The sequence below is a fragment of the Lithobates pipiens genome, unplaced genomic scaffold (genome assembly GCF_037356315.1).
Source record: "Lithobates pipiens isolate NorthernLeopardFrog02 unplaced genomic scaffold, aLitPip1_a1.2 Scaffold_8, whole genome shotgun sequence".
Taxonomy (NCBI): domain Eukaryota; kingdom Metazoa; phylum Chordata; class Amphibia; order Anura; family Ranidae; genus Lithobates; species Lithobates pipiens.
In genome coordinates this window covers 253,399,384-253,423,392 of record NW_027507903.1, presented here as the reverse complement: position 1 = coordinate 253,423,392, position 24,009 = coordinate 253,399,384, and positions in this window count along the sequence as shown.

Below are 24,009 nucleotides of genomic sequence, written 5' to 3'. Positions count from 1 at the left end.
TGAGGCGAGGAGAGCCGATTACCGGCATCTCCGTGTTTGGACACAGCCGATCACATGGTTAAAGAACCGCGGCCGCTCTTTACACAGATTGGGGTCACGCCGTGTCCTAGCAACATGGAGCGGCCACAGTCGCCACGCTGTGCACCCCCGGGGGCACGCGAGAGTGGTCATTCTGGGAGGCCGTCATATGACATCCACCCAGAAGGAGAGCCACGCCGCCTGTCGTCATTTGGTGACAGATGGGCGTGAAGAGGTTAAGGGGGTGTGGCAGAGGGCATGTCTTATGCCTACATTCATTTGCTAGGTGTCCCTCATTCCCATCTGAAAATGTTGGGAATTATGCCCATGGCCTGAGCAGCTCGGGGTGTACCAACATGGCCTCCACCATCTTCCTACTGCTGGCATCCAGCTTCTTTCAAAATGCAAAATCAAAACACCATCACAAATGTCAATATACTATATTTATTTATATACGCTCACTTTATTGCTAAAATGACTCTGAAATTCCAGACGTAGCTGGGTGTAGTAAGATGTCCGCTGCCGCCTTCTTCTGACTTCAGGTGTTCCATCAGATGAGCAAATCTGGTAGCAAAGGAACGCATTTGCAGCTGGCAGAAAGTCACTTTTGTTACCTAATCCGATGGGTTTGCTATTCTGACAGAACACCGGTGTTCTGCTGAAAACTGTTCAGATTACCGCTACCCATCAGATGGTGTAACGGACGTAACATTCCGACCAAAAAAATACTTACTGCGCATGCGCTATGTGTTGCAACATGAGTTCAACAGCGCTATGCGTTCCAAACACTTCATGATTTGATGGGTAGCAGTAATCTGATAGATGGGCATTGATTTGGCGGCACTGATAGGCGACATGGATAGGCGGCACTAATGGGTGGAACTGATGGACATTGATGGGCAGCAATGATGGGCATTGATGGGCAGCACCGATAGCCAGCACTGACAGGCATCACTAGTGGGCACTGATTGCTGGGTTTGGTGGGCACAGATGGGTGTGTTATTGTAATCAGGGCACTGATGATCAATACCCTTATTACATGTTTTGATGTCTCCTGGGGTAAATGCCGCTGATCGGCTCTGCTCTCCACTCACTCTGTCAGTGTGAAGCAATGAGAGATGATAACCGTCATCTCCATGTTTACATGTGACTGGCTGTGATTGGCCGATCACATGGTAAAACAGCCACAGCTCTTCACAGAGATCGGGTCACGCCGTGTCTTAGCAACACGGCGCAGACTCGATCGCTACACTGCCTGTCCCTGTGGGTGCACGAGAGCAGCTGTTCTGGGACGACGTCATATAATGTCATTCCAGAGTGAGAGCCGCACCACCGCAACTCCATCATTTGACAGTTGGCGGGCTGCAAGTGATTCATTTTGAAAGCCTAAAGGTTTAGCACTGAGCAGTGTGGGGTGTACCAACATGGCCTCTGCCATCTTCCTACTGCTGGGTGTACCAACATGGCCTCTGCCACCTTCCTACTGCTGGGTGTACCAAAGAATGACAATTACGCAGTCATGCAACACTGTAACTTTCTTTTGGTGGTATTAAATCACTGCTGGGTTTTTTATTTTTTCCAAAAAAATACAGATATTTTGAAAAAAAAAGTTCTTAGTTTCTGTCAGTAAAGTTTGTAAATAAGTAATTTTTCTCCTTCACTGATGTGCGCTGATGAGGCGGCACTTATGGGCGCTGATTAGGAGGCACTAATGGGCACTGATATGCTGCACTTATGGGCACTGATAGGTTGCACTGATATGTGGCACTGATAGGCAGCACTAATGGGCATTGATGGGTGGCACTGATGGACATTGATGGGCAGCAATGATGGGCAGCACTAATAGCCAGCACTGACAAGCATCACTAATGGGCACTGATTGCTAGCATTGGTGGGCACTGATGGCGTGTTATTGTAATCAGGGCACTGATGATCAGCGCCCTTATTACATGTTTTGATGTCCCCTGGGAGGAAATGCCGCTGATTGGCTCTCCTCTGCACTCACTCTGTCAGTGCGAGGCAATGAGAGACGATTACCGTCATCTCCATGTTTACATGTGGCTGGCTGTGATTGGCCGATCACATGGTAAAAGAGCCATGGCTCTTCACAGAGATCTGTTGTTAGGACACGGTGCGGACTCAATCGCTACACTGCCTGTCCCCGTGGGTGCACGAGAGCAGCTGTTCTGGGACGAAGTCATATAATGTCATTCCAGAGTGAGAGCCGCACCACCGCAACTCCATCATTTGACAGTTGGCGGGCTGCAAGTGATTCAATTTGAAAGCCTAAAGGTTTAGCACTGAGCAGTGTGGGGTGTACCAACATGGCCTCTGCCACCTTCCTACTGCTGGGTGTACCAACATGGCTTCTGCCATCCTCCTACTGCTGGCGTCCAGCTTCTTTCAAAATTAAACTTCCAAACAGCATCACAGATGTCATTATACTATATTTATATATATACGCTCACTGTATTGCTAAAATTACTTCTTCTGACTGCAGGTATTCTGTCAGATGAGCAAACCTGGTAGCAGTGGAACGCATGTGCAGTTGATGGAACGTCAGTTCCCTTACATTATCTGTCGGGTTCACTAATCTGATAGAACACCGGCATGTGCACAGTGCCCTGTGAAACCTCACACTGTTATCTGCGGGCACCTGCGGCAGTGCCGCTGTACCCGATAGTTAAAAACAAAGAAGAGAGCAGCACCATCTAAGCACAACATGATAAAAACATTTTAATATAGGACAGACAATTTTAAACTCACAGGATTGTAGAGATTACAGCGCATGTGAAATGGTATTGGAAGTTCATCTACTCCGGGGGGAAGGCGGTCGGCTCGCAGGTGGAGAGACAGCTGATGTTCCTGGTGACTCCAATCGCTTCCTGGTTCTCAGATTCGGCTCAGGGGCGGCTGAACACATCACTTCCTGGATGCTGAGAGAATGGGGAGGGACGTGCGTTCGGAGCATGCGTGCTCCTTCATCAGGCTAAGTTGAATCCATGTTTGGAGAGGTTTTTATAGTCCATTCAGCCAGGGGATGTTGATGTGGTGCCATGGCAACCACTCATGGGAAGGGCTTCTGATTCCAGCACTGGTGTGTCAGGCTGGATTGGAACGATCAAGGTCATGTGACCAAAGACAAGCTTTTTTTTACATAACAATAGAGATAATACAGGGGTAGAAAAGAAGGAGGGGGGGTTTGATAAAATACTTTTTTATATATAACAAGAAAGAATGAAAAACTCTATGATCTGGAAGCAGCTGAAACAAGCACCCCAAACACACGGAGCCCGTCCTAGAATGATCGCGTGGTGACGTCACTAAGTGCCTTTTTCCAGACGCGTTTCATCATACGTGACATTGTCAATGGGGAACCAAAAGTTGTCACCACCCACACTGGATTAAAAACATTCCCAAAAGACAATACTTGTACCAAAGTCTACACCACATGTGTGCTCCTCCCCACGCTCTCACCATCCAGGAAGTGATTTGTCCAGTTGTCACCTGAGCCGAATCTGAGAACCAGGAAGCACAGGGAGCCACCAGCGTAGCCGGGAACATCAGCTGCCTCTCCACCTGCGCATCCATCGCCTTCCCCCAGGAGTGGATGAACTTCCTATACCATTTCACATGCACTGTATTCTCTACAGTCTTGTGAGTTTATAATCATCTGCCCTGTATTAAAATGTTTTTATCACGCTGCACTTAGATGGCGCTGCTCTCTTCTTTGTTTTTTACAGTCTACAGAGCACCTTCTACATTGTTATGAGCCGGCAGACATCCAGAGTCAGCCCATCTGTGACCATCTACACACCTCTTGCTGCAATTGAACTCTCATGCATGGACTCCCCACTATAGAGAGTGGATCAATCACCCGTTTCTCTCTATTTGAGCTGACAGAGCGCAATATAATAATATCAATATATGTATACAATATTGCTGTCCCGATAGTTGGCAACTATGTTCCTGCTGTCTTGGGGCTCCCCTGCGGTGGTGGAACACCAGGGCCCGGGCGTAAGTGCGACTGCTGTGACCCTGGTAGTTCCCCCGCTGCTTCACATCATCTACTTTATTCTGAATGATCTGTAATATTGGGGGGTTTATTTATTATTTTTACTTTTTTCACTTCTCTGAAATTTTCCCTAACAATGATATATCTGCAGGTCACCATTTTTCTACAATCTCTCCTCCTCTCTAGCCTCTTTCCATCCGGGCCAAATCTGACATTTCACTCGTACATGTTTTTGTTAGAAAATTACTTTGAACCTCCCCCCCAAAAAAAAACATATATACACACATATATATATATATATATATATACACATATATATACACACACACACACACACACACACATTTTTTTTGTAGAAGAGACCCTAGGGAATAAAATGTTGGGTGTTGCATTTTTTTTAATGTCACACAGTATTTTTAAATGCAAAAAACACTTTCATGAATTAAAAAGATAAAAAACAAAAAAAACTAAAGTTAGGCCAATTGTTTTTATATATTCTGAAAGATGATGTTAAGCCGAGTAAATAGATACCTGATATGTCACCCTTTAAAATTGCGTCTTCCCAGGGAATGGCGGCAAAATACGGTGCTTAAAATTCTCCGTAGGCAATGCTTTAAACGCCTTTACAGGTTACCAGTTTAGAGTTACAGAGAAGGTCTGGTGCTAGAATTATTGCTCTCGCTGACGTTCGCGACATTACCTCACATGTGGTGCGATCACCGTTTACATATGTGTGCTGGAATACCGCATGCGTTCACATTTGTGCATAAGCACGGTGGGATGAGGAGCTTTTATATATTTTTTTTGGATGAACTTTATTGCTATCACAAGGGATGAACAATATCCCTTGTGACAGCACGAGCCAGACAAATCCCCCTTATGGAGAGATCTGGGGTCTACACTATATTACTAAAAGTATTGGGACCCTTGCCTTTACACGCACATGAATTTTAATGGCATCCCAGTCTTAGTCTGTAGGGTTCAATATTGAGTTGGCCAACCCTTTGCAGCTATAACAGCTTCAACTCTTCTGGGAAGGCTGTCCACAAGGTTTAGGAGTGTGTCTATGAGAATGTTTGACCATTCTTCCAGAAGCACATTTGTGAGGTCAGGCACTGATGTTGGATGAGAAGGCCTGGCTCGCAGTCTTCGCTCTAATTCATCCATAAGGTGTTCTATCCAGCTGTGGTCAGGACTCTGTGCAGGCCAGTCAAGTTCCTCCACCCCAAACTCATCCAGGTCTGTATGGCCCTTGCTTTGTACACTGGTGCGCAGTCATGTTGGAACAGGAAGGGGCCATCCCCAAATTGTTCCCACAAAGTTGGGAGCATAAAATTGTCCAAAATGTCTTGGTATGCTGATGCCTTAAGGGTTCCCTTCACTGGAACTAAGGAACCAAGCCCAACCCCTGAAAAACAACCACACACCATATACCCCCCTCCACGAAAAGGTTGCACTTGGCACAAAGCAGTCAGGAAAGTACTGTTCTCCTGGCAACCTCCAAACCCAGACAAGTCCATCGGATTGCCAGACAGAGAAGCGTGATTGGTCACGCATCTCCAATGCTCTAGAGTCCAGTGGCAGCATGCGTTACACCACTGCATCCGATGTTTTGCATTGCATTTAGTGATATGAGGCTCGGATGCAGCTGCTTGGCCATGGAAACCCATTCCAAGAAGCTCTCTACGCACTGTTGTTGTGCTAATCTGAAGGCCACACGAAGTTTGGAGGTCTGTAGCTATTGACTCTGCAGTCAGTTAGCCACTTCTGGGTGACCTACCACTTCGTTGCTGACTTGCTGTTGTTCCCAGTTGCTTCCACTTTGTTATAATACCCCTAACCTTTCACAGTGGAATATTTAGTAGCAAGGAAATTTCACAGCAACCTATCACGGTACCACACTTGAATTCACTGAGCTCCTGAGAGCGACCCATTCTTTCACAAATGGTTGTAGAAGCTGCAGTGTTGGTCATCTTACTTTAAAAAAGTAATTAGTTAAGTTACAAATGACTTCTCCCAAAAAGTAATTGCGTTAGTAACTCAGTTACTACATTGGAAAAGTAATTAGTTACTCACCAAAGTAACTGACTTTTTTTTAAGGGGCAGGTCTAGTATTACTGTAAACAAGGGGCGCGTTCCCCCCTGCACGTCTATTTCCCCTCTGTACCCCCCTGCACGTCTGTCCCCCCCCTCACATCTATCTGTTCCCCCTCTGTACCCCACTACACGTCTGTCATCCCCCCCGCAAACATATATCTGTTTCCCCTCTGTACATCTGTCCCCCCAAAACTCACGGATCGGATCGTTCCTCGGATCAGAGTCACGGATCGGATCCTTTTTCGGATCAGCAGATAATAATTGACTTTGGAAAAACCTGTGAAAATTCCACCACCATATAGACCCCACTGTAATATCCACAATCTCCCCACTGTAATATCCACGTCATCTGCCCAACTGTAATATTGGCTGAGTATGGTTGGGTGCGGCTGAGCATGGCTAGGTACGGCTGGGTATCGCCGAGTATGACTGGGTATTACAGAGTATTGCAGAGTATAGCTGGGTATTACCGTGTATGGCAGAGTATGTCTGGGTATTACTGAGTATGGCTAGGTATGGCAGAGTATGGCTGGGTATGGCAGAGTATGGCTGGGTATGGCAGAGTATTGTCAGGGTATTGCAGAGCATTGGCAGGGTATTGCAGAGGATTAGCAGTGTATTGCAGAGCATTGGCAGGGTATTGGCAGGGTATTGGCAGGGTATTGCAGAGTATTGGCAGGGTATTGCAGAGTATTGGTAGGGTATTGCAGAGCATTGGCAGGGTATTGGCAGGGTACTGCAGAGTATTGCCAGGGAATTGCAGAGTATTGGCAGGGTATGGAGGCCATCCGATTTCTCCCCTCCACTGTACAGATCTGTACACAGAGGGGAAAGAGGAACCGGCGTCATGATGATGACGGTTTGTTTACAAGTGATCGCTCCGTCATTTGACAGAGCGATCACATTGTAAACAGCTGACGGGTGCACCAAGATGGCCACCGCTCCGGAGCTAGGCCAAAGCCGCGGCCTTTCCTAAGGCCGAGGCCGCGGAGCACTCCAGATCGTGGCGCATGACGATCCGTTGAGCCCCTAGTGGCGGTAGATGTAATTGTGGTAACGCCGCCCAAGTAATGGAAACGGCGTTACCATGAGGGGAAGAGTAATCAGTTAGAAGTAACGGCATTAAGTAACGCCGATTAATTTAACTCTGTTACTTACATCACTGAGAAGCCGTCTGCATGTCTAGGTGTACGATTTTATATACCTGTGGCCATGGAGGTGATTGCAGCACCTGAATCCAATGATTTGGAGGGGTGTCCCAATACTTTTGACAATATAGTGTATATCTCCATAATGGGCAACAGATGACAAAAAAAAATTATAATGTTTTTTTTTTTTTTTGCCACATCAGTGATTTACCATAGACAAAATTCAGCTTGCCGCTCATTTGCGACTCATTCACAATTTCACATCATCGTGGCATATTTAATTACATAAATTTAAGGATTACTTGTGATCACGTAAGAATTTCATAACATTTGAAAAATACAAAAAGGGAAATAAGCAAAAGTGATAATATCTCCTAGTGTTCTCATGCACCATGACTATATATGTTATCCTGGCATCTCAAACCTAAATTAAATTTCCCTCCCCCTGCTCCCCCCCAATCCCCCCTGCTCCTCCCCCTCTCAATCCCCACAGGATCACCTCATACACTCAATTCAGCTATAGCCTCCTCCCTCCGCTCTGCAGTTCTGTAACCGTATCCTTCTCAGATTAACGGTCAGAATTATGAAGAGGCCAGCAGAGAAGACCTAAAGAGAAGGAGGGGCCCACCCTTCATGAAACGGGAGAGACACTCTTAAAAAAACTAAATAGGTTAAAGATAAAGAAATAGTAAAGGAGTCACATCCAAAGGAAACGAGACCCCAGACATGCATGAGGAGAGTCAGTTTTCAGTGGCAAAAAGCTAATGCAGCCCGTCTACCTATAGTGGAATCCCCAACTTCCATAGACTAGGCCCCCATAAACTCATGAACTTCTTATTATTGCCCTGTTTGAAAAAGAAGACCCTTTCATTGCCAATTGTCATTTTTATGGTTGTCAGCCAGGTTTCGACTGACGGGCCCGAGTGTGAATGCCATTGTTGAGCAATTAGCTTCCTTGCTTGGAAGAGACATCTAATCACTGGTATTTTAGTAGCATTGGGAATTATAGATTCCTCAGGTATAGTCAGGAGACAAGTCCTGACCGTTGCTTTCAATGTTAGATTAAAAATTCTGTTGATCTGAGCTATAACCTGTGTCCAATATCTAAACAATTTCGGGCACCTCCAAAACATATGGATGAAGTCGCCAGTCAAGCCGCATCTAGAGCAATGATCGTTATTTCTCCAGCCCAATTTGAACATTTTCTTAGGGGTATGATATACCCGATAAAAGAAGAAAAGATGGGAAGCTTTCTGAGAGGGAGAAATCGAGACTCTGGTTCCATAATCGATTATCCGATCCCAGTCAGGGTTGGACAGTGGACCCACGTCATTCTCCCAGCTTTTCCTACTTTTAAGCAAGGCTTCATGATCTAACATTTTATCCCCTAGTCTAGCATACATATAGGAAATCAGTCCCTTAAGCATGTCCTGGAGCATAATTTGTGATAGCACAGGAATCTGAATCCACTGGACCTTTTGAGATCCAAATTGTGTCTGACCTGAAGGCATTTGAAAAACGAACGATTCGACAATGAAAACTCCAATTTTAAACTATTGAATGATTTAATATCTGAGCCCTGAAATATTTGCATTAGTTGATTTATACCTTGGTTCTCCCATTCTCTGCATCTTTCAACTTTGGCTAATTCGACCAAGTTTCTATTATTCCATAACGGGGCCAGTACTGATACCCCTTGGTACCCTAATATATCCTTGGCTGTTTTCCAGAGTTTAACAATCTGGTTAATCGTTGGACAGCTTGTACCGAATGAGTTAGCCTCAAGGGCCTCAATTAGTGTATTGTGTGGGCTTCCTAACATTAACAGACTGTGGCGAGGCGTACCCTTGCTTGATATTCCTACTCCTGCTAGATGCTGCAACTGTGCCGCCAGATAATAGAGTCTAGGACATGGAACCGCCATCCCCCCTCTCCACCGGTAGCTGTAATAACCGTAAACTGATTCTAGGCAGCCCCTTTCTCCATATAAGATCTCTAAACAGAGATTCTATTTTCTTAAACCACCTCAAACCGATCCATATCGGCGAGTTATGAAGAAAATATAAAATTTGGGGGAGCCACACTATCTTGACCAAATTACAACGTCCCGCCATCGATAAGGGGAGGCGGCTCCAAATATCCGCCTTACATTTAAGCTTTAACAGGAGAGGGGCTAAATTATCTTCCAGATACTCCTTTACATCCCTTGCCATCCAAACCCCCAAATACTTCAATTTCTCCACCACCTTCAAATGAAAGCTATCTTGTAATACATTAGTGACCCCACCATCTATCGGAAGTAGTGCAGATTTATCCCAGTTGATAGTCAATCCGGATATTTGGCTGAATTCTCTAATCATTCTCATGGCCGCTTTTAGTGATGTCTGGACCTCACCCAAAAAGAGCAAAATGTCATCGGCAAATAATGCGATCTTTTCCTCCAACTGACCTCTCTTAAACCCCTGAATATCAGGGTTAGCCCTAATAGCAATGGCCAATGGCTCCATTGCCAGAACGAAAAGCAAAGGGGAAAGAGGACAACCCTGCCTTCGTACCTCGCTCCAATTGGAGCACCTCAGAGTACTCATTATTAATTTTTATTTTTGCACTTGGATTAGTATAGAGCATCTTTGTCCATTTGATAAAGGTAGGCCCAAACCCGAATCTACCGAGGGCCTCAAACAAATATTCCCACTCAAGGCAATCGAAGGCCTTGGCTGCATCCAGGGCTAATATGGCCCTGGAGCCTCCATTGTCTGCCGGGATCTGGATATTCAAATGTGCTCTACGTATATTAATACTGGTAGACCCGTTCGGGATAAATCCCGCCTGATCAGGATGAATGAGCTTATGGATACACTTTTTTAACCGTGTTGCCAATATTTTCGCTAGGATCTTTACATCCGTACATAACAGCGAAATCGGACGATATGAAGCAGGATCCATGGGGTCTTTTCCCTCCTTGGGGACAACCACTATGGTAGCTTCCAACATTGAGGAAGGTAGCGTCCCCACTGCCAGAGTTAATGCCTCCAGCAATTCTGGCAACAGAACCTCGCCATATTTCTTATAGACCTCAATAGGTATTCCATCTGGTCCTGGTGATTTTAAGTTGGCCATCTCCGCCACAGCTTTGCGAAGTTCATCAATAGTTATTGGAGCCTCCATTATCATAGAATCTTCCACTGATAAAGTTGGTATGCTTACTTTCCCCATGAAAGCAGCAATCGTTCCCCCACTCCCCCCCCTCTGATATTTATATAAAGAGCAATGGTAATGGTAGAATATACTTTTAATAATAGTGGGTTCAGAAGTAATTTCCCCCTGTGAAGTCCTAACCGCTAATACCATTGGAGGGGCAGTATTTGTTTAAAAAAAATAGAGACAATAAACGGCCCACTTTTTTTCCCTCCCCAAAATGTATTTGTCTCTGAAATATACGTCTGTTATCTATCTTTCTCCTAATGGTCATTTTATACTCTTGCTGCTTTTCTAGCCATATCTTCTGAGTGAGTGGAGTTGGATTGACAATATACTGCTGCTCTGCCCCTTGCACAATCTTCCTAGCCTCCTCCTCCTGGTTCTTCATCTCAGCTCTGTATCCAGCAATTTGCTGGATAAAGAGGCCCCTTAAAAAAGCTTTTAATGAATCCCAAACCGCTCCCGCCGATGCAGTACCCGCGTTAATATGAATAAAATGTTTCAATTCAGATGTTAATCGCTCTGGATAATCCAAAATCTCTAACCACGAAGGGTCAATTTTCCATTGCCCAGAATACTGCTTTTTCCCCACTATATCTGTGGTCCTAACACTAAAATATGAGTGTCCCCATTTGCAAACGCATGCGTAAGCCAGAGCCTCCTCAAGGCATTAGGTATTAGGACCACAGATACCAGGGTGCCTTGACGAGGCCCTGTGGCTTACGCATGCGTTTGCAAATGCGTGCGGACTAAACCCCTGTTTTTAACTTACTGTTAGACAGGTTAATTTGGTTGTCTGCGAGCTGGTGGTAAGTAGGCTTGGGTTTTTCCTGGCTATTCCCCAGGCCTTGTTGTTATTACATTTACTTTACAATTTGGTACAAGAGGAATCAGAGGGCCCTGCTCATTAGAGCTTACAATCTAATAAAAGAAAGGTCAGTTGATACAAAAGTTAATAGCTGTGGGGGATGAGCTGATGGAGGAAGTAAAACAGTGTATTAGTTAGAAGCAGGATAGGCTTCTTTAAGGCCCCTTTCACACTGGGGAGGTGCGGGCATCGGCGGTAAAGCGGCGTTATTTTTAGTGCCGCTTTACCGTCGCTCTAGCGGCGCTATTCAGCTGTTAGTGGGGCGTTTTTAACCATCGCTATTCAGTCGCTAGCAGTCGAAAAAGGGTTAAAAGTGCATGCAAAGCGCCGCTGTCCCATTGATTTCAATGGGTAGGAGCGATTTAGGAGCGGTATATACACCACTCTTTCACCACTTCAAAGATGCAGCTAGCAGGACTTTTTTTACTGTCCTGCCAGCGCACTGCTCCAGTGTAAAAGCCCTCCGGGCTTTTATATTTAGCGCTGTAGCGCCTGAATAACGCCTCAGTGTGAAAGGGGCCTAAAGAGAAGGGTTTTCAGGGATCGTCTAAAGACGGATAGATTAGGGGACAGTTGGACAGATTGAGGTAGGGCGTTCCAAAGGATAGGAGAAGCTCTGGAGGAATCCTGGAGGCGATCATGGGAGGAGGTGAAAAGGGAGCTAGAGAGCAGGATATCTTGGGAAGATGGAAGACAGCCGCTTGGTTGGTATTTTGGGACTAGGTTAGTGATGTAGCTGGGGGTAGAGTTATGGATGGCTTTGTAAATTATTGTTAGTACTTTAAATTTGATTTGTTGGGTGAGTGGAAGCCAGTGGAGGGATTGGCAGAGAGGGGTGGAAGACACTGAATGGTTGGTAAGGTGTATGAGTCTTGCAGCAGCATTCATTATGGTCTGAAGGGGGGATAGTCAATGTAAAGGTAATCCAATGAGGAGGTAGTTGCAGTAGTCGAGGCGAGAGAGATAACCAGGGATTGGATGTGGACTTGAAAGAACAGTTCAGAGTCTACGGTTACACCTAGCACCCTGGCATGTGGGGACAGACTGATAGATGTGCCAATGATCTTGACAGAGAAGTCAGGGGAAGAGGCACGTGGGGGAGGAAATATTAAGAGCTTGTGATTCTCAGCTACATTTTCTGTTCTTATAGAGTCTTATAGAGACTATGCTATGCAGCCACATGTTACCCTGACTGACTCTCAGAGACATTACTGTGAAGAGTCCACGTTTGTGCAGCTTTTATTATTCTGAGTGTATGCATGCTCTTTGCCATTATAAACCTGTTTTGCATTATTATTTCAAACTTTGCACCTGTTTAGTAAACTGCATGTTACAGCTACAACCCTGTCTGATCATTTGGCCTATTACCTATTGCCTACCTCACAGCCAAATAGTAATTTGGTACTCATTTACTTTATGTGAGCATGCTTCATTTCCAAGATAATTGTCATTGTGCCCTGCCACACTTGTGATCCACACTGTATTGCCAGAGGGGGATTGATATTCAAAGCCTATCCTTCCCATGACACATTCATGCCTCTAGGCTGCTTATATGACTGAACATGCATCACCCCACTAGTGACATCCTCTTCCAATAGGACTACCCCCCCCCCCCCAGCCAGATTGCTGGAATGCAGGGGATTGTGGAAAGCTATTTTTAAGTGCATCTTTAGTTGAAACAGCTTTTCTAGTTTTTGATAGGGTAGGGAAGGGTTAATGCAGTAATAATTCCAAATACAAAAATGTATTGTGTTGTAGTTTACCAACTCTTAGGTGTGATGGCTGTGTTGGTTTTCTTTTTTTATCCTTTATTCTCACTTGATAATCCAGCCAATAGGTCTGTTAAGTCTGTTATTGTTGAACTTTCTTTAGCAGACCAAGCTGTCCAGATAAAGTGGCAGTTAGAGGGATGAGACAAACTATTTGATATTGACAGGGTTGAGTACAATGATTAGGTTTTAGTCCTATAACCTCCTAAGACCCGCGCTATAGCCAAATGACGGCTACAGCACAGATCTACATTGCCTGGACTACGTCTATTGACGTCATCCCCTTTCCTGTCTCCCCGCGTGCTTCCGCGAGCGCGCATCGGGGAAAATCTGTGTTGGCCGTGTCCCCATGGACACAGTCAATCACAGATCGCTGTAAACAGCCAATCACAGCGGCCATTTACAGCGCGATCGCTGCCTCCAATGAGAGATAATCTCAAATGTAAACATGTGAGATCATCTCTCATTGCCGAATCTGTCTCCTCACAGAGAGACAGCGTGTGAGGAGAGAGATTCTGTGAGTTGTGCCCAAACAGTGCCCAGTATCTATCTAGTGCCATCTGCGCCCACTTGTGCCATCAGTGCACCATCTGTGCACCGTCAGTGCCCATCTGTACATCGCCAGCGCCCACCTGTGCCCATCTGTGCCATCAGTGCACCATCTGTGCACCGTCAGTGCCCATCTGTGCCCACCAGTGGCAATCAGTGCATGTCTGCAATCGGTGCCCATCTGTACCAATTGATGCCCATCTGCCGCCTCATCAGTGCACATCTGTGAAATAAATCAGTGCACATCTGTGCAATAAATCAGTGCTCATCTGTGCCACCTCAGCAGTGCCCATCTGTGCTGCCTCAGCAGTGCCCATCTGCCACCTCATCAGTGCACATCTGTGCAATAAATCAGTGCACATCTGTGCTGCCTCAACAGTGCCCATTTGTGCCACCTCAACAGCGCCCATTTGTGCCACCTCAACAGTGCACATCTGTACAATCAGTACACATCTGTGAAATAAATCAGTGCACATCTGTGCTGACTCATCAGTGCCCATCTGTGCCACCTCATCAGTGCATATCAGTGCCCATCTGTGCCACCTCATCAGTGCCCATCTGTGCCACCTCAGAGCATATCTGTGCCCACCTGTGCCACCTCTGTGCTGCTTCATCAGTACACATCTGTGCCGCCTCATCAGTGCACATCTGTGAAGCCTCATCAGTGCACATCTGTGCGATCAGTGCCCATCTGTGCTGCCTCATTAGTGCACATCAGTGCCATCAATTAATGCACATCAGTGCCACCTCATCAGTGCCCATCAGTGCATGTTTAGCACACACCTGTGCAGTCTCATCACCACCAGCACCCAACTATGTCCAAAAGAGTATTTTCCGCCGAGGAGGCGTATCAAATTCTTTCCACGGCTGACGAGAGCAACAGGGAGCTCTCTTCTTCAGATTCCCTTTAAAATTTGGATACTGAAGCCGACATAAATTATGAGCCAGTCCTCAGTAGTGAAACACTGACTGAATCCGAGGAGGAAGATATCCGGCCCATCATACAAAGGCGTTCTAGTGAGGCAGTGGCGTCCACCAGCACCGAAGTGCCATCCACCAGCACCGAAGTGCAATCCACCAGCACCGCAGTGCCTCGACAAGAAAGGCCAAGTACCAGTGAGGTGTCATCTCAGCCCCAAAGGGTTAGGACCCATGCTGGCCTTCCCTATGCCCTTCAGAACCCCTTGTGGCTTCCTCCTAATTCAGGAGAGGCCAATGTTCCCCCTTTCACTGTCCAGCCAGGAGTCCAGGTGGACACAGAGAATTTTACCCCAATACATTTTTTTAATTAAATTTTTACGGAGGACATGTTGGCGTCAATTGTGGCCCAGTGCAACCTGTATGCACAACAATTTATTTTGCAAAATCCAACATCTTATTATGCCCGTCCCTATGAATTGAGAAACCTAACCGTGGAGGAGTTCAAGGTTTTTTTAAGCTTCACATTTAACATGGGACTCAACAAAAAAAATCAATTTCGTACCTATTGGTCAACCCACCCCCTCCACCACACACCGCTCTTCTCCGCGGTAATGCCAAGAACCAGGTATCTGATGATCATGAGGTTCCTACATTTCAGTGACAATACCCAGTGCCCTCCACAAAATGACCCAAATTACGACAGGCTTTACAAAATCTGTCCAATGCTTAATTATGTTTCAGAAACATTCCACAAATTGTTTACCCCGGACCAGCACATATGTGTGGATGAGTCCCTTATTAAATTTAGTGGCAGGATAAAAATTAAGCAATTTATCCCCAGCAAAAGGGCCCGCTATGGGGGTGAAGATCTACAAATTATGCAACCGAGCCACAGGGTACACATATTCATTCATAGTGTACGAAGGGAAGGACACCCAGCTGCAGTCCCCTAATTGTCCAGACTACTTGGGATCCAGCGGGAAAGTTGTTTGGGACCTCATATACCCCCTATTGGATAAAGGCTACCACCTGTATGTAGACAACTTCTACACATCTCTGCCCCTGTTCCACAACCTTGACCGAAAGAATATGCCAGCATGTGGCACTGTAAAAAGGAATCGCTAGGGCTTTCCTCAAAGTCTTGTGAATAAGAAGTTGAGAAAAGGAGAAAACGGCAAGTCTGCGAAACCAGGAGATTCTGGCAGTGAAGTGGAGGGATAGAAGGGATGTATATATGTTGTCTTCTATCCACAATGATACGTTCGTGGAAATCCCCAGAAGGAATGGCCCCATAAAAAAAACAAAATGCATTTATGAATATAATTTGTTCATGGGGGGAGTCGACTTCAATGACCAAATGATGGAACCATATCTTGCCACAAGACATACCATTGGTATAAAAAAGTAGCAATTTATTTTTTTTCAATTGGCCATATACAATTCCTATGTCATTTACTGCAACTCCACCCAAAACCCCAAACGCTTCTTTGGCTACCAGGAGGAAGTTTTCACTGCCCTTATTTTCCCAAACGGCCCACCAGAAAATATCCGATCAGATGTTGTTAGTCGACTCTCCGAGTGCCACTTTCCCAATAAAATCCCTCCTAAACCAACAGGCCAAAGACGTCAAAAAAGATGTAAGGTGTGTACCAGAGCAGGAGTCAGAAGAGACACATCTTATTATTGTGCACAATGTCCTTCCCAACCAGGCCTCTGCGTAGGTGACTGTTTTCGCCGTTACCATACTTCAATACATTTTTAGTGAAGTATGGTAAACATAATCCACAGTTGCTGCCTTCATACACCTTCACACCCCTTATGCCACTGCCTGCTCTGTAACTGACCCTGGCTTGTTACTCGACCACTCTTATGCCTGCCGATTCTGTACATACCGCTGCCTGATCTGGAACTGACCTTGGACTGTTTGACCATGATATTTGCCTGCCTCTTGGACTGATCTTGTATTCTGCAACTGGACTAGTGGGATTCAACACAGGGTCTCACATATGTGAGGGGCTCCAGTATAGTTTTTCTGGATGAAGAAAACAATTTTCTTTGTTTTCTTATTCCTAAATTAGGGTCTGGAGACTCGGAGGCTTCAAAGAGATTTGGGTGGGAGAAGCCTCTACCCCTATCCCCATTCTGTCCTGAACAAGGTTCTACTTCTGTCTGCTGCCTGTAGGACGTACAGCCGTCATGCCGCACTGACCACACCACATGGACCTGTTTACTACAAGGATCAATATTTTTGGCACTGCTGACAATATCTCTGCACTGACCCTGGACTGTATATGGACACTATCCCTGCCTGCTGCCTGAAAAATTGTGTTCTCTGTTGCTGACCAAGTCCCTGCCTGCTGCCTGGACCAGTGCTATCCTCCTGTGGACAACTTCGCTTCTAAAACCACAGGTAATCTTTTCTTTACCCTTTGCTCAGCATAATGTATTTGGGGTGTAATTCTTGGTATGTGCATGCTATGTGTCCCTGGAACGCCTGACGGTGTTCCTTGCATGTTGCGCCTCTGTATGTGGCCAGGCTGTGTAAACGTCTCACACATGTGGTATTGCCATACTCAGGAAGAGTAGTAGAATGTATTTTGGGAGGTATTTTGGGGTGTCACTATGTAAATGCTATGTGTTGGAAATATCTTATAAACTGACAACTTTGTATAAAAAAAAATTCATTTTTTTCCACATTTTCCAAAAACTTCTGGAAAAAAATGAATCATTCAAAAGACTCATTATGCATCATAGAGTATACGTTGGGGTGTTAGCTTTCCAAAATGGGGTAATTTTCTGGACTTTTCCATTGTCCTGGTGCTCCAGAGCCTTCAAAACTGTAACAGGTGATTGAGAAATGAAATGTGTAATTTCTGCTCCTCGAATGCCTGAAGCTGCTACTTCAATGTTAGGCCTCTGTATGTGGTCAGGCTGTGTAAAATTCTCACACATATGGTATCGTTATACTCAGGAGGAGTAGCAGAATGTATTTTGGGGTGTTATTTGTGGTATGCACATTCCGTGTGAGAGAAATAAGCTATTACATTGACAATTTTGTGAAAAAAAAAATTAAATAAAATCTTAATTTTGCAAAGAATTGTGGGAAAAAATTACAACTTCAAATAGCTCACCGTGCCTCTTACTAAATACATTGGAATGTCTACTTTCCAAAAAGGGGTCATTTAGGGGGCATTTGTACTTTCCTGGCTTGTTAGGGTCTCAAGAATTTAGATTAGAATTAAGGCCTTAATACATCAGATGTGATCTTTTTTTATGATTTGCAAAAAATTTATAAATTTCACACAGATCACATAATATGCAATAATTTGAGATATTTTTACCAAAGATGTGTAGCAGTATAAATTCTGGCCAAAATTTATGAAGAAAAATTCATTTTTTTTCAAAATTTTCAGTCTTTTTTCATTTATAGCGCAGAAGAAAAAAACCCAGAGGTGATCAAATACTACCAAAAGAAAGCTCTATTTGTATGAAGAAAAGGACAAAAAACTCATTTTGGTACAGTGTTGCATGACTGAGTAATTGTCATTCAAAGTGTGAGAGCACTGAAAGCTGAAAAATGGTCTGGGCAGGAGGGGGGTTTAAGTGCCCAGTAAGCAAGTGGTTAAGCAAAAGGAAAACATTGTTGCTGTAACTCCCTACAATCTGCTTGATCATATAAGACCGGCCATAGACTGAGTGAACATCTTTCCTGCAACCTGCGGAGCCATTGTGTTCTCCTCGCAGAGATGTGGGGGATGCCGTCCCCACCAGGAGAACGCCACACCAAGTCTGGATAACTGTTTCCTTCTGTAAGAAGACCAGGATCTTGAAACGCACTACAAAATGCAGGTTCAGGGGCCATTATTTTCAATGGCACCTAAAACACAGAGCGGTTTTGCTGCGATTGTCACACAATTTATTGCTTGGAAATCGCAGCAAAACACATTGCATGAAGCCTGTCTCCCAAAAAGGAGCAGGCAAAACCGTGCTCTAGGTGCCATTTAAAATAATAGCACCTGAACCTGTGTTTTGCGATACTAGTACGTTTTGAGAATCGCAGCAATTCCGCCCGAGATCCCAAAACGGCAAGTGTGAATGGAGCCTTACTGAGTCCACTTAACCCCTTCAGATCCGATCTACTTTGCCTAGAGTACGTCTAGTGACCTCCTCCCGTTTGCACGCTCACCACGCCCCCCTGAAGGACACGCTCCACATGTTGTATGACCGCGCAATTGTCGTTCAAGAGTGACAGCGCTGAAAGCTGGAAATTGGTCTGGGCAGGAGGGGGATTTTGGTGCCCAGCAAGCAAGTGGTAGTATAACAAAATGCAAACTTTTTTTTAAGTTTTGGATGGAGTGGAGAGGGATTAGAACCCCTGTCAGTTTTTCATTGCTATCTGTGCCCGTTAGGCCGCGTACACACGCGGGGACTGTTCGCTCAACTTTGTTCGTCAAACAGTTTCAGCGGACAGTCCGCTCAAAATTAGCATGGACGGACTTGGCCACACACAACGAACGAACAGTCCGCTGAAACCGTGCACGATGACGTGAACGGCACGTACGACGGGACTAGAAAACCACGTCCTATACACTGCAATGCAACCTTCGGCGTATAAATTCTTTCTGAGCATGCGCGGAACTTAGTTTGACGAACAAGCCTACACACGCGGGGACTGTCCGCTCAAACCAAGTTTCAGCGGACAGTTTTTCGGAAATTCCGAAAAACTTTGTTCAGCAGACTGTTCGCTGAAACTGTCCGCTGAAAGCCCACACACGAGCGGACTGTCCGCTGAAACACTGTTCAGCGGACAAAGTTGAGCGAACAGTCCCCGCGTGTGTACACGGCCTTAGGGAGATTCATCCTCATCATTTGTCCTGTTCTGTCCTAAATTTTTGATTGCTCCCAAAAAAAGCAATAGAGGGGAAATCTTCTAATGGGGACACTAGTTCTGGTGACCTTTGGGGTCCTCAAGGAAATCCCTTAATCTGCAGGGATTTCCTCTCACTTCCTGTTTGGCTATGGGACAGGAAGTGAAGGGAAATCTGCCCAATGGGACAAAGATGGCAAAAATACAGCATACAGGGATTATAACCCTCCCTTGCTCTATCCAAAATAACAAAAAAAAAGTTTTGCCTACAGTCTTACTTTAACCACCTGCCTACCAGAACTTTCACCGACTTCCTGCCCAGGCCAATTTTCAGCTTTCAGCGCTGTCACACGTTGAATAAAAACTGCACGGTCATGTAATAGACACTGATGAGGCTGCACTGATATGTAGCATTTATGGGCACTGATAGGCGACAATGACAAGCAGCACTGATTGGCAGCACTGGTTGGCACTTTTGGGGCTGCACTAATATCAGTGCAGATGTCCCCTGTGTGGATTTGCTGGTCTTCGGCTCTCCCCTCCTCACACAATGTCGGCATGTGGGGAGAATTGCTGATAACTGGCAAATACTCCGTACACCCGTAATCAGCTGTGATTCACAGATCACTGCCGGTTGCTTTGTGCACTGGTCAAAATCATTAGGTGGTGGGGGGATTATGGTGTGGGATTGTTTTTCAGTGGTTGGTCTTGGTCCCTTAATTCCAGTGATGAGATCTGTTAAGGTGTCAGCATACCAAGAGATTTTGGACAATTTTTTGCTCCCAACTTTGGGAGCTGGAGAAATCTCACCCAGTCCATTGCAAGATTGTGCACATGCTCGGCGTCATATCCAGAGGTTGTCTTTGGGAAATAGACGTATGAGTGCTGCTAGCATTGATGCAGAGGGTGAAAGGGTGGGGGGGTCAGCCTGTCAGTGCTCAGACCATACGCTGCACACTGCATCAAATTGGTCTGCATGGCTGTCGTCCCAGAAGGAAGCCTCTTCTAAAGATGATGCACAAGAAAGCCCGTAAACAGTTTGCTGAAGACAAGCAGACTAAGGACATGGATTACTGGAATCATGTCCTGTGGTCTGAGGAGACCAAGATAAATTAATTTGGTTCAGATAGTGTCGCGTGTGTGGCGACAACCAGGTGAGCAGCAAAAAGACAAGTGTGTCTTGTCTACAGTCAAGCATGACGCTGGGAGTGTCATGGTCTGGGACTGCATGAGTGCTGCAGGCACTGGGGAGCTACAGTTCATTGAGGGAACCATGAATGCCAACATGTACTGTGACATACTGAAGCAGAGCATGATCCCCTCTCTTCGGAGACTGGGTCACAGGGCAGTATTCCAACATGATAACAGCCCCAAACACCTCCAAGTCGACCACTGCCTTGATAAAGTAGCTTAGGGTAAAGGTGATGGATTGGCCAAGCATGTCTCCAGACCTAAACCCTATTGAGCATCTGTGGGGGATCCTCAAACGGAAGGTGGAGGAGAACAAAGTCTCTAACATCCACCGGCTCTGTGATGTTGCCATGGAGGAGTGGAAGAAGACTCCAGTGGCAACCTGTGAAACTCTGGTGATCTCCATGCCCAGGAGGGTTAAGGCAATGCTGGAAAATAATGGTGGCCACACAAAATATTGACACTTTGGGCCCAATTTGGAGATTTTAACTTAGGGGTGTACTCACTTTTGTTGCCAGAGGTTTAGACATTAATGCCTGGGTGTTGAGTTATTTTGAGGGGACAGCAAATTTACACTGTTATACAAGCTGTACACTCACTACTTTACATTGTAGAAAAGTGTAATTTCTTCAGTGTTGTCACATGAAAAGGTAGAAGAAAAGATTTACAAAAATGTGAGAAGTGTACTCACTTTTGTGAGATACTGTATGTACTGCCCTCCCCCAACACAAACAGGGGCTACTATGTCAATTTTGTTCTTGGCTGGACTGCAAAGCTTGCTGTTCACGTTGCTCTTATACAAGCTGAATCCTGTGTATAACAGGTGTCCTGTCTGCCAGATCACCGTTGTGGCAGATTTCCTGTTTTCTCATCTCTAGTAAGCATAGTCCACCCACAGAATCTCGTCTTCTTCTTTTATGCCATGCAATGTCAATGTATCTGGCACAGGGGCATACCTACAGGGGTTGCAGGGGTCCCAATTGCATGTATAGGATAGGAGGAGGTGCGGGGGCGGCTGCATATAGAGGAACCGGTCTCTTCATTTTCTTCCTGCAGTCACTAAATGCCGGCTTCTCCACCTCCTGCAGGCACTCAGCGGCTGCAGGCGGAAAATTAAGAGATTGGTTCCTCTATATGCAGCCATATAGAGTGCATATAGAATGTATTAAGGTCAAAAATTGTTTACCTTTACAACCCCTTTAACTACATGCACAATCATTCTGTACAGCAAAGAAACAGTGACAAGTAACAAAGCTGTCCCGTGCATTTAATATATCTGCTAGATTAATGCTTGCCCAGCACTGTGACCCCTCTACATCCCAGATATCCCTCCAGCACTCTGATCCCTCTACACCCCAGATATCCCCGAGCACTCTGATCCCTCTACACCCCACATATCCCCCCAGCACTCTAATCCCTTTACATCCCCCACTGCACTGTGACCCCCTCTACATCCCAGATATTCCCCCCAGCACTGTGATCCCCTCTACATCCCAGATATCCCTCCAGCACTGTGACCCCTCTACATTCCAGATATCCCCCCAGCACTCTGACCCCACTACACCCCGGATATCCCCCTTGCACTCTGACCCCTCTACACCCCAGCACTCTGACCCTTCTACACCCATAGATATTCCCCCAGCACTCTGACTCCTCTACATCCCAGATATCCCCCCTGAACTCTGACCCTACTACACCCCATATATCCCCCGAGCACTGTGACCCCTCTACATCCCAGATATCCCTCCAGCACTCTGACCCCTCTACATCCAAGATATCCCCCGGAACTCTGACCCCACTACACCCCAGATATCCCCCCACCACTCTGACCCCACTACAGCCTAGATATTCCCCCAGAACTGTTATCATATACCATGATATACCCCTTGTATTGTGGCCCCACTACATCCCTAATTCCCCCTACACTGTGGCCTCTCTATTTCCCTGATACCTCTAGCACTATAGCCACCCAAGCACCCCAAGCATTGCTACCTCCTATACACCCCAGATCACCCCTCAGCATTGTTTTTCCCCCATATACCCTTGATATCTCAGCACCATTATTTCATCCATGTAGTACACCCTTTTCCAGTGGAGATACAGTGCATGTAAACTTTTGGCTCTGGGCCCACCTCCAGCACTGGACTCACCTATACCAATCAAGCAGGCAGAAGGAGGGGTGGAGGAGGGAGCATCCCTCTGGGCATTCCAAGCACTTTGGTGCAAACAGTTCACCCTGACACCATCAACAATACTACTTCCACAGGTGGGCTCTCAATGCTGCTGACTCCGCAGCTCCCACTCCAGCTCCTACCCCACAGTCTTTGAGTCCCGAGCATTCAAGCTGCATGGGGCGGGGTCAAAGCATCACTGGCACGGCCCTGCGCCTCCCTGCTGGCTGTTAAATACTGGGTATCTTTCTGCACAGCACGTCGCACTGCTGCCAGTCTGCCTCCCCTGTGTATCCATCACTCTCAGTTATATCATGGGACCCATGGGGACGAGCTGCTTTGGGGGAAAGTGCAGGGCCACCCATGCAGTTGGGGCCACTGGGCAGCGCCCAGGTGTGACAAACTCATTAAGACAGCCCTGTGTCAGGGCAGTCAGTGAGCCGTAGGTCAGGGCACTTGTGAGCAGTAGGTCAGGGCACTCAGTGAGCAGTAGGTCAGGGCACTCAGTGAGCGGTAGGTCAGGGCACTCAGTGAGCGGTAGGTCAGGGCACCCAGCAAGCGGTAGGTCAGGGTAGTCAGTGAGCGGCATGTCAGGGCAGTCAGTGAGCAGTAGATCAGGGCAGTCAGTGAGTGGCATGTCAGGGCAGTCAGTGAGCGGTAGGTCAGGGCAGTCAGTGGATGGTAGGTCAGGGCAGTCAGTGAACGGTAGGTCAGGGCAGTCAGTGAACGGTAGGTCAGGGCAGTCAGTGAGCGGGATGATCCATGAGTCACTTACTACATTGCTGCAGACAGTAGATTTCTCAGGCTGCTACATGACGAAATAAGTGGGGAATCTCAGTGTGCCCCAACAGCTGGGGATCTACCAAACTCAGTGTGCACTGACAGTTGTGAAACTATCAGTCCCAGTGTGCCCCAACAGGTGGGGATTGGGAAACCACTAGTCCCAGTAAGCTCTGACAGGGGAGGGGGGGATCTACCAGTACCAGTGTGCTCCAAATACAGGAACCTACCATTTCCAATGTGCTATTGGCTAAGGAACTAGTCGTCCCAGTGTGTGCTGACAGTCAGAGGATGTTCCCTCAGATGATGGAACATGTTGAGACTTGTAGTTCCCTGGCAGGGAATGCTAGTATAACTCCTATAAACCTCTACAAGCTCCAGCATGGCCTGATAGAGAACTACATGTCCCACCTC